The sequence below is a fragment of the Palaemon carinicauda genome, chromosome 8 (assembly GCF_036898095.1).
Source record: "Palaemon carinicauda isolate YSFRI2023 chromosome 8, ASM3689809v2, whole genome shotgun sequence".
In the NCBI taxonomy this organism is placed as follows: Eukaryota; Metazoa; Arthropoda; class Malacostraca; order Decapoda; family Palaemonidae; genus Palaemon; species Palaemon carinicauda.
Window position 1 is genome coordinate 113,098,187 of NC_090732.1, and position 12,066 is coordinate 113,110,252.

General features: G+C 33.1%; 1 pseudogene; it reads right to left on the bottom strand.

Moving 5' to 3' along the window:
- LOC137645838 (serine-rich adhesin for platelets-like) overlaps positions 1-12,066 on the bottom strand; it is a 210,388-nt pseudogene that overhangs the window by 22,359 nt on the left and 175,963 nt on the right.

Consider the following 12,066-nt stretch of genomic DNA (forward strand, 5'->3'; position numbering starts at 1 on the left):
CCTAATGTTATAACTTGCGTTTAACGTCTGATGCTGTTTTTCGAAAGTGGCTCCTCAGTAGTCTTTCCTCTTTAACATTATTAATCTTTTTGTGAAACTTGCATTACACCCTGCCACTTCAAAGGACGCCAAGTAAGTTGTCTCTAAAGAAGAAAAATGAACCCAATTTTATAGTCCCTTTACTTTTATTATTCTTCTTTTTATACGAAAGCTGAATACACTAAACACAAAGCGCATTTTACTTTGTTTTTCTTCAAACATTTGTTGACACTGGAAGCCAATACACACAATCATATTACCTTGAAATATCCAGGTGAAATGGATTTCCCAGAATTTATTTCAATCGTCATTACTACTACTGTTACTAAGTGATAATGATAAATATGCAGGGGATAATTACTCTGATAAGTATACGAACATACTTCTTTATTCTTGCACATGGAAATCAGTAGTCTAATGCATGTATATTTCCGATAACAAATCTTGAACTCTTCGTCAATTCTATATTTATTAATTGCATGAATATAGAGTACTCAGGCCACACATTTGAATACATATGCAAATTCCATTAATTGAAAAATAAATTATAAATAATATAGTGGAATGAACTTTAGGGTGAATAATGAACGAGATCACTTCGTCTACTCACTATGGGCTATCACCTTTTTGCTGTTACTATTCACAGAACGGCCATCCATATATTTAACAATGACAATTTAATTCGAAAACACAATCATGTATATATCCAACCTTATCGCGCCAGCTGTGATATGAAGCGTATCTCCTTCTTTTGGGCGTTTGCCTTTTTCTCCTGAACTTCAGAATTCATTCCAAACATAATAAATCTATTGATGATAAGGAGATTAGAAGCAACCCAAACTTGCGTTAGGTTGACTAAGTATGAGAGCACGTCAGTCATCAACAGAGCAACATCAGAAGTAAAACTACACAGGACATTACTATCATTCGTCATGCTTCAGACGTCTTGGCGCTCTACTATTGATTCCAAACCAAATCCAGTACGCTATTCGAAAACCATTTCTGGATTTACCAAAGCTTTAGTATTTATAAACATACCTGTTTCAGAGTATATTTAAAGTTTCAGAATTCAATATTGCAATCTCAGTATATTTGCAATATTTTGTTAGGTTAGCATTTTTTTTTCTTAGTATTTTTAACCCCATGTATTGGAAATCACTTATAGGTGATTGTAATGTGTTCCTGATGAGCCTCAGGTAGGTCTATATGAGACGGTAATAGTTAAAATAAACTTCTGCACTGAGGATTTTACTTGGTAAAACAGTTGAAATAGTAATACGGCATGCTTTTTGTTAATCTCCAGTTACACACACACACACACACACACACATATAATATATATATATATATATGTATATATATATATATATATTATATATACATATATAGATATACATATATATGTTTATATATATATATATATATATATATATATAAATATATATAATATATATAGTAAGTAGGTAGTAGGTTGGCCAGGGCACCGCCCGTTGAGATACTACCGCTAGAGAGTTATTGGGTCCTTTGACTGGCTAGAGCCGCTAGACAGTACTATATTGGATCCCCCCCCCCTCTCTCTCTCTCTCTCTCTCTCTCTAGTTACGGCTCATTTTTACTTTGCCTACACATGCACCGAATAGTCTGGTCTATTCCTACCACATTCTCCAGTGTCCTCATACACCTGACAACACTGAAGTTCCAAACAATTCTTCACTCAAGTGGTTAACTACTGCAATGTAATTGTTCAGTAGCTACTTCTCTCTTGGTAAGGGTAAAAGACACTCATTAGCAATGGTAAGAAGCTCTTCTGGGAGAAGGATACTACAAAATCAAACCATTGTTCTCTAGTTTTGGGTAGTGCCATAGCTCTGTACATGGTCTTCCACAGTCTTGGATTAGAGCTCCCTTGACTGAGAGTACACGCGGGCACTTATTCAATCTTATTTCTCTTCCTCTTTTTAATGATTATTGTGTATAGCCTATAGGAAAGATCTAATTCAATGTTGTTACTGCTCTTAGAATATTTTATTTTGATTGTTTATTACTTTTCTTATAGTTTATTTATTTTCTTTTCTCCTTTCCTTATTGGGCTATTTTCCCTTTTGGAGCCCTTGTGCTAATATAATCTTGCTTTTCCAAATATGGTTATAGCTTAGCTTGTAGTAATAATAAAATAATAATGTATATATATATATATATATATATATATTATATATATATATATTTATATATAAATATACATTATATATATATGTATATATATACATAATATATATATATATATATATATATCATTAGCCGTTACTAGTCACTGTAGAACAAAGGCCTTAGACATGTCCTTCCACTTGGGTTTGTTTATGGTCTTTCTTTGCAAGTCCACACCCGAAACTTTCTTAGTTTGTCAATTCATCGCCTTCTCATCTCCCCTACATCTTTTGCACTCTCTAGGGACCCAGTCTGTTATTTTCAATGACCATCTATTATCTGTCATTCTTATTATAATATGCCCTGCGCATGTCCATTTCTTTTTCTTATTCTTACATTTTGTTAGAATATCCTCTACTTTAGTTTTCTCTCGTATCCATGTTGCTCTTTTCCCCTCTCTTAGTGTTATTCCCATCATTATTTTTTTTTCCTACAGCTTTTTTAATTGTATCTAGCTTATGTTTTAAAGCGTTAGAAAGGCTTTAAGTTTCTGATCCATAAATCAATACTGGCAGGACCATCTCATCAAATACTTTCTTTTTAAAGAAAGCGGCATTTTAATCTTAATAATCTCATTTTGTTTACCAAAACTCTCCATCCCTTGCACATCCTTCATTTGACTTTGGTCTTGTGTCCTGGGGAAACAGTCTGTTCTATGTACGTATATTTATTAACAATCTCTAGAGGTTTGTTCATAACTCTTATATGTTGTTTCTCTGCATTTTTATTGAACATTATTTTAGTTCTACTCATATTCCTTTTTAGTCCTGCATTCCTGCTTTCTCTTTTCAGATCATCTATCAACTTTTGCCATTCCTCCCATGATTCACTAAACAAAACTATGTCTTTTGCAAATCTAAGTTGTTTAAGGTATTCCCCTTCATATTAATTCCTACTTTTTCCCAATCTAAATTCTTAAAAACTTCTCTAGGCATGTTGTGAATAGCTTATGATATATGGGTTTCCTTGTCTAACACTTCTCAATAGAATTTTCTCCCTATCATTATGTAGTTTTAAGATTGCTGTATTTCCCGCATAGATATCTTCAATTGCTCTGACATAAGATTCATCTATTCCTTGTCTTTGAAGGGCTTTCATTACTGCTGAAGTTTTGACAGAATCAAAAGCGTTTTCATAGTCTATAAATACCATACATAGTGCTTTGTTATACCCTGTTGATTTTTCCGTTATCAGGTTAATTACAAGGTTATGGTCAATTGTTGAATATCCACTTCTCAGGCCTGTCTGCTCTTTCAGTTGATTAAAGTCTAGTTGTCTTTCTATTTGGTCTTATATGATCTTCGTAAAAATTTCATATATCACGGAGAATTTAACTTATTGGGAGGTAATTTTCATGTCTTTTGTGTCTCCCTTTTGTGAATTAGTTTCATGATAAAGTTTTTCAAACCTTTAGGTATAGAAGATTCACGGAAACATTTTGTATAAAGTTCAGCCAGCATACTACTATAAAATCTCTCAATTGTTAGGCTATCTTTTCATGCTGCTTTGCTTCTTTTCATGCCTCTTAAGGCTTTCTCTACTTCTACTGTTACGCTTGGTACTGGCTAAGGTGTTTTTTATTTCTATGGCACAAGTTATTTCTTATATTACTATTGTGTATCATTGTATATAAATCCTCTACAATTTTTAATACTTCATCTCTACTGGTGATATTTTCATTTTCATCCTTTAAAGCAACCATCTGTTGGCACCCTTTTCCAAGTCTTCATTTTTATCAATTTGATGCTTCTTCCTTCTTTTAGTGTTTCTTCAATTTTGGTCTGCTTTTGTTCATGAATATGCTAGATTTTAGTTTGTTTATTGTTTTTTTATAGTTTTGCTCATTCTATTTCATCTCTCTTAGATATTACCCTCATTTCCAATATTTCTTAATAAGCTTTTTAGTTGTTTCTGATAGTTTTTCCCTGATCGTGCTAAGGAAATTTTCCACCTATTTCTTGTGTTGATTTCCAATACATTTTTTTTTTCAATTACTGTTTTTTTATTCTTTATTTGCTTCCATTTCATCATGTAATGGGAGTACCAATTTTCTATTGCGAAATTAAGCTCATCTGATTTTTTTTTATCACAGGGAGTGTTTTTGTTTTTACTTCCTAATATTAGTTGCTCTTTTCTTCTCTATATCTAAATAAATTCTGCTTATCACCATATATGTACCTACATATATACATACACACACACACACACATATATATATATATATATAGAGAGAGAGAGAGAGAGAGAGAGAGAGAGAGAGAGAGGGGGGCAATTGTAATAATTAACTATTCAATGTATCTATAAGACAATTGTGTTAAAATCTAAATTTCAGAAATGCATTCCAACAGGAAAATATTACAGCTATCCATATATAGTTTGAAATGACATATCTGCTTCTGTAGAACCCGGAAGTAATACATGTGAGCTAATATTCTCATAACAGCTTGACAGGATAATTAATGTACGCAATAAAAGTTTTGGTACTGCCAGTGAATACGTAATGCGGACTATAGTCACATCACGTACTGGATGTTTCACATATTTTCAGTGCAGGGATCTAAGTAGCCGCTCTTTCGAGATTAGGAAAACCGAAGATGATTCATTGTAAACAATAATTATCAGTTCAAAAAATGCCAATAATGAGAATTTAGGCTAAATGGTTAATACACATCTGGAAGCTATGCATACATCTTATTATTCTAATCTCTCCAGCAAAGGTGTTCCAATGCCGTCATTTCCACGTTAATTCTACATGAATTGGTCGCTTGAAAAGCCTCAGATAAACCATTTTTTCTTCACCCAAGTGATAAGACAATAAAGCTTTTTTGGCATCTCTTCTTATACCATCGTATCTAAACATGATGGTCTTTTGTCTACATAAGGGTCCTAATACTAAAACGTTTGGGCATTCTGTATCTATATTTGCTTGGTTTTATTCAAATTAAATATTTAGTGTGATTTGTTATTCTAATATTAATGAACAAAAGATATCTAGAAATAACGATAATGTGAGCTAAACTAAAAAAAAAATGAGATACCAATAACATCTCATTAAATAGAAGCATAATCAACGGAAACTTATATATGTCTTCTATGGTCTCAAATATGTTTACGGTTACATTCCAATTATTAAGATTAATTATCTAAAACTTTCAGCCAAACGCAGGAGTTTAGTGAGGGCGGCAATCAGTAACAATGGGACACGAAAAACATACACAGACATTGCTCTCTCTCTCTCTCTCTCTCTCTCTCTCTCTCTCTCTCTCTCTCTCAGTAGCAGGGATGCAAAATAATCTAATACTCACACCTACAGAACTCATGTACTCAATCACAGAGTTTTACCAATCTATCATTAGAATTGAAACTATTGAGGATTTTTTTATTTTTCATAACCTTTTTTCCCCTTTATTTCCCTTTTACATCTGGGAAAGTGTTTAAATTATCCATTCAATTTCTCTCTCTCTCTCTCTTTCTCTCTCTCTCTCTCTCTCTCTCTCTCTCTCTCTCTCTCTCTCTCTCCTGGCTTGCCGGAATAGTGAAACGAGAACTTTTACTGATAACCCTGTTCACCAGCTGAAGTGTTATCTAATGTATTATTTTGGTGAGCTTGTTTCCCATAAAGATGAGTAAAATAAAAAGGACTGAATTAGTATCTCTTGAAAAACTTTCAAGAAAAACTGATTCCTTCCATACACAGAAATCTGTTGAATACATCAAAGAATAACTCATGGGTTTAAGATAAACCAAAATACACATTTGCATGTGCTATATGAAATGCTGAATGAAATGAAACTTAGACAACCGCTAGCCGCCTGACAAGATGTTTTGATAAACACATTTCTTAGCAAAACTAATACATTTGCGTTAGACTTTTGGAGGAATGATATTCAAGATGACCGTGAATATATGTAAATAAATACAAAATTCCCAATAATTGGTGAATAAACAGTATATGAGAGAGGGGTAAATTGAAAAAATCACTTTATATTTACCACAGACACAAGTCGGTCCCTCTCCCTCTGCGCATCTGCTATCCTCAGCGGAGGCGGCGCTACGCAAGCTGTGACGGGCCCAATTAGTCTTTCTCTGTGGTGTACCGTCGAATCAGGGGCCCCCAATGGGAGTGCTGAAGGGTTCCGGGGAGCATCACGACTTTCTCCCGCCCCCCGAGGAAGAGCATGACCATTCACTCCTATCGTAGGTTGGTATAGTCCCATCTTAGGTCTGAGAGGTTGAGATCTTGAAAAAGAGGATGAGGGAGAGCGCCCTTGAGAGTAAGAGGTCGTCGTCCGTCGATGAATTCGTTGCTTTTGAGAGCAAAGCAGAGTCAGTCGTTAGGGTTGCAGTAGTAACAGTAGTCGTTGTCACAGTAGATGTGGTGTTGGTCAAAGAAAGGGAAGGTTGTAATCGACGTATCGGAAGTTACCTTACTGTCTGCTTGGTGGGAGGAAGATTCACTAACAGAAACGGAGACTATAAAATTTCCTCCATTGCTACTTCCTCCAGCATCGCAGTAGGTTTTTCCAAGAGTTACAGCTGTACCTTGATTGGTCGTTGATGGCAAGTTTCCTTTCGACGCTTTCTTAGATTCTTCACTAGGAGAAGGAGAAAGGTCGAAAGACTCTAAAATCGAAGGGACCACAAAAGTGTTTCTTTCATGTGAGGACTCTTCGTAGATTTTGCCAGGGTGATCTGTCAGATTTCTTTGACCTGTTTCTCTTGTTGTAGATGAATCCGTGCTCATCATAGACTCAAGGGATCTGTGGAAGACAGAAAAATACCGTTCATTACTAAGACTAGTGCTCCTGTTAATGTAAAGGATCATCCCAAAAGTAAATTCTTTGCTATCTTTTAGAGGCTTATTTATCTTTGACATGACATGTCTCCTGAATGAACAATTAATTTGCATTAATAAAATAAGAATTCCAAAGAAATTATTTCAGTTTTAACGCAACTCCTTTAAGAAAATTTCAAATTATTAGTGATCTCTCTCTCTCTCTCTCTCTCTCTCTCTCTCTCTCTCTCTCTCGCTTAAACTAGAAGTCATATATTAGAATTATTCGAATCAAATTCAGGTTCCACAGGTTATGTCGTCAGTTAAGCCAAGCAAAAATCAATTAATTCAATGTTCATGAAACTACAGTAGAATAACAAAAGAAAAATACTACTTCTTCTATGGTTGGGATAGAATAGATCAAGGGACCGATTAGCTAATTAAATCACACTAATTTGGTATTATAACAAACAACAAAAAACATGAAAGGCGTGACTTGATGGATTGCCAGTAACAGCCAATGAAACAACTTCATCTTGGTATCTATCACGGACCAACTTTATAACATATGAAGTTTAGCACCATAAAGTACTAGTTATATATATAACTAAAACTATGTATGAATTAACAAATAAATGAGTTTTGTACTAAACATACAAACAATTAAATGCAAGAAATTAAAAGTTTTAAAAACAAGTGGGTCAACATTTAAAAAGATAGCATACTGAAACTTTGTGTAGACCACAACATATTGGAACAAACAAATTAAAAATAAGGACACATACTGCAAACTTAGCAAGTGTTTTGTACTTGCAATTTTATTCAGCCTTAGGAGAATAGTTCAGAAAATATGCATCTGCCTAACAATGGCTCAGTTTCTCAACTTTTAAGATATGTAACCTTAAAAGAAAAAGCCACTGACGCAAAACGCAAAATAAGTATCATTTATCTCAACAAGGCCATTCAATAATGAAGTACATGGAAGGACGTCCAATCATTGACACTACGCCATTGAGGTGGTTGGACGTATTGTCCAGCCTTAATCACCTCTGTGTATTGTTTACTGGTTACGAGAGAGAGAGAGAGAGAGAGAGAGAGAGAGAGAGAGATCTGATGATTTTTACAAATGGAACAAGAACTCAAAAAAGACCTTTCGTTTACAATTGTATATATATATATATATATATATGCGTGTGTGTATGCAATGGGTGTGTATGTGTTATAAGATGCTAGGAATTTAATTCATACACCATTTTTCTGCTGACTTCAATAGTAAATTAAGTGCTTAGTTCTTGTCCGACTGTTCAAAGTTGCTGGATCACGCCCTCTATCGATAGAGAGCATGATCCAGCTACAGGTGACCGACACAATGTTCCTAAATCAATGTCTAAACGATTAACCCAAGATCGGTGTCCCTTGCCGGAATCGAACTTTTGCTTCTCATTCGTGAGTTTATATATATATATATATATATATATATTTATATATATATATATATATATATGTAATATATATATGTATGTATCTATATATATATATATATATATACACGGAATCAAACTTTAGCTCTCATTTGTGAGTTTATATATATATATAATATATATATGTTTATATTACATATATATATATATATATATATAAATATATATATACATATATAATAATATATATATATACGGAATCAAACTTTAGCTTCTCATTTGTGAGTATATATATATATATATATATATATAAATTTATATATATATGTATGTATATATATATATATATATATGTATGTATGTGTACATATATATACATATATATACATATATATATATGCATGTATGTGTACATATATATGTATATATATACATATATATATACATATATATATATATATATATATGTATGTATGTATGTATGTGCATATGTATATATATACATATATATATATATATATATATATGTATGTATGTATGTATGTGCATATGTATATTATACATATATATATATATATATATTTATATATATATATATATATATATATATACTGTATATATATATATATATATTATAGAGAGAGAGAGAGAGAGAGAGAGAGAGAGAGAGCAGCATGAAAGAAAAATGAGAAATAAGCCCATTCCCTATCAGTCACGTTCACCATATTTCCATTTTCTTTCATATGTCACTCCTTCTTTAGCCTTGAAATTTCTTTTCCTTTATAGATTTCTCAGGCTCTTGAAGTAAGCCCCGAGTACTCCCAGACGCCTCGTGCAGAAATCCGGGACACGGGCAGTCGAGCAAATCGACAGGAGGGCCATAAGGGGCTCCCGAATTTCAGTTATTGGATAAAGGCACAGCTTAATGTATTGGTTCCTGTAATGCGGGTATGAAGGAGACAGAAACAACATGCGGGCTGATAAACGATCCATCTCTCTCTCTCTCTCTCTCTCTCTCTCTCTCTCTCTCTCCTTATATACTCATATTCATAAAATATAAACCAAAACTTATCAAATCAAACTGCTCTATGTAAGGAATGTCATAACATTTCGACTTCGTTTAAATGCCACAAACATGAATAATTCCTATATCTCTTCAGTATTTTGGGACATTTCCTAAAATCAAACTTGCCAAGAGAGGTAGAATATGACTATATGCGTCAAATATTTTTGAGTACATTTAAAGTACCATCATAGAAAGATGAAATCGTCACTAGAAAAAGGCTGACTCGTACATAAAAATACATCATGCATACTTGAATATATGTTCAGAAAAAGTATGTGCGTGTGCTTTCGAAAATTTTGAGTACACATTCGGAATTTATTCAAAGCCATAATTAAAAAAAAAAAAAAAAAAAGTACTTGAATATCCTTAAACGCGGTGTTACTCAGGTACAAATGCTATGTTTTCTTTTGAACCTGTAACCTCAGCCACTTATATTTGATTTTATCTGAGCGAGTTGTTAGTGTTTTTTAATGATAACGGCATCTAAAGCTTTAATAACAAATGATTAGATAAGAATAAGCAAACATAAGATTTCCTTTTCCTGTTTTTAACCTTGTCGTTGCAAATCATATTTCTATATGTCATTACTGTACACAGAAGAAGCCTAGAACAAATTGGACTGCAGTAAACACACAGAAGATCATAGGAACTACATTTTCTTCCGACATTTAAAGTATCAAAATTCGAGGAAAAGAAATAATTGAAGAAAGAGCTCTATTTTATTGTAATACTGTATTTGAAAGTTCAGGAATTTTCTACGAAGCAGCCTATAAAATCAACATAATTTGTCCCACAGTACCATCGACTTCATGGATCAACCAATATTGCCAATACTGATCAGCCTTTAACGAATCTGAGTTAACAAGTCTCGAAATTCACTAGGAAGCATAAAAAAAGAAACCTCAAAATTTTGTATCTTCAACTCTCCCACTTATTTTTCTCTTTTAAGCACTGTTATTTTTCCACTGAAGAGAAAATCACAGTCATGATCATGATAATCAGCAAACAAGTATGATGACATAAATGTGTATCATTTTGTTAGGCAATGAGAAAGACGAGTAGGAATCCCTCTTTAATAAAAGAGTTCCTAATTGCAGGAAAATTAATATAATAAATTAGGTTATGTGTAGAATCATTTCAACTTTGCATTTCACTACCAGAGAGAGAGAAAAAAAATGTACTTCACACAAGACATGAATGATGCATCAAGAGATATATTTGGGGCGAATCCAAAATATCAATAAAGGCGTTATTTAATAAAAAAAAAAAAAAAAAAAAAAAAAAAAAAAAAAAAAACCTGAATATTACAGAAATTGTGTAAGTTAAGAAAGGTGTAATTGCCTGCTGTGGGAGAGTCCATTAACGTGCTGTGAGGAAGATTGACTATTGCTTCCATTGCTCAATTGTGAAATTACATTTTTTGAGCTGAATATTACATTTATTTTCTGGATGAGCATTATTATTATTATTATTATTATTATTATTATTATTATTATTATTATTATTATTATTATTATTACTAGCTAAGCAATAATCCTAGAAAAATAGCCCAGTGGGGAGAGGAAATAAAGAAATAAATAAATAACAAGGGAAGTGATGAACAATTAATGTAAAATATTTCAAGAACAGTAGCAACATTAAAAAAAAAAACAGGTTTTCATATATAAACTATAACGAGAGACTTATGTCAGTCTGTTCAACATGAAAACATTCGAAGCAAGTTTGAACTTATGACGTTCCACCGATTCAACTGCCAGATTAGGAAGATCATTCCACAACTTGGTCATAGCTGGGAAAAATTCTAGAATACTGTGTAGTATTGAGCCTAATGATGGCGTGACTATTAGAATTAATAGTGATATATATATATATATATATATATATATAATTTTCTTATACTCATTGTTGACCCACAGTATCTTTATGGATCTCGACAGTTTTATTATTTAGAATTCATCCTACGTATAATTTCTACGTCCCTTATCTTGGTTTTAAATTTACATAGCCCACGTGGTAGAATAGGGATAATATCATCACCGCCAAAAAGTAAGATAGAGGAGAGAAAATTACCAAAATAAATAAGATATGTTAAAATATCGATAAAATATCGATAACATAAAATTTCTCTTCACCTGATCGTAATGGAGGTGATACTATCAGTTGTTTCTATCGACTGCGATAAGAATTGCCGAGAGGACCACACATAAATCGTTGTTATTCTCTCTCTTTCTCTCTTATCCTTTTCTACGACAGAAAAACTAGATGAGTCTCACCCGCGAAGAATAAATATTTCATGACGACCCAGGACGATGGTAAGGGAGGAAAAATTAACGCTTAAATCCTTAGGACCCTGTTTTCTCGATCCTTTGGTACCCAGAGTGCTGTGCATCCGTTTCTAAGTCCTTAAGGCCACGAAACGATTCTACGCACTTTGTTTCCACCATCCTCGGACTTTATCATTTTTTTCTGTCTCTTTCAAGGTCTGGGAACTCCTTTGAGTCCCTCATTACGGCTACTTAGCGCCACTTCATTGTATTAATTACGGGTCTCTTTGAGAATGA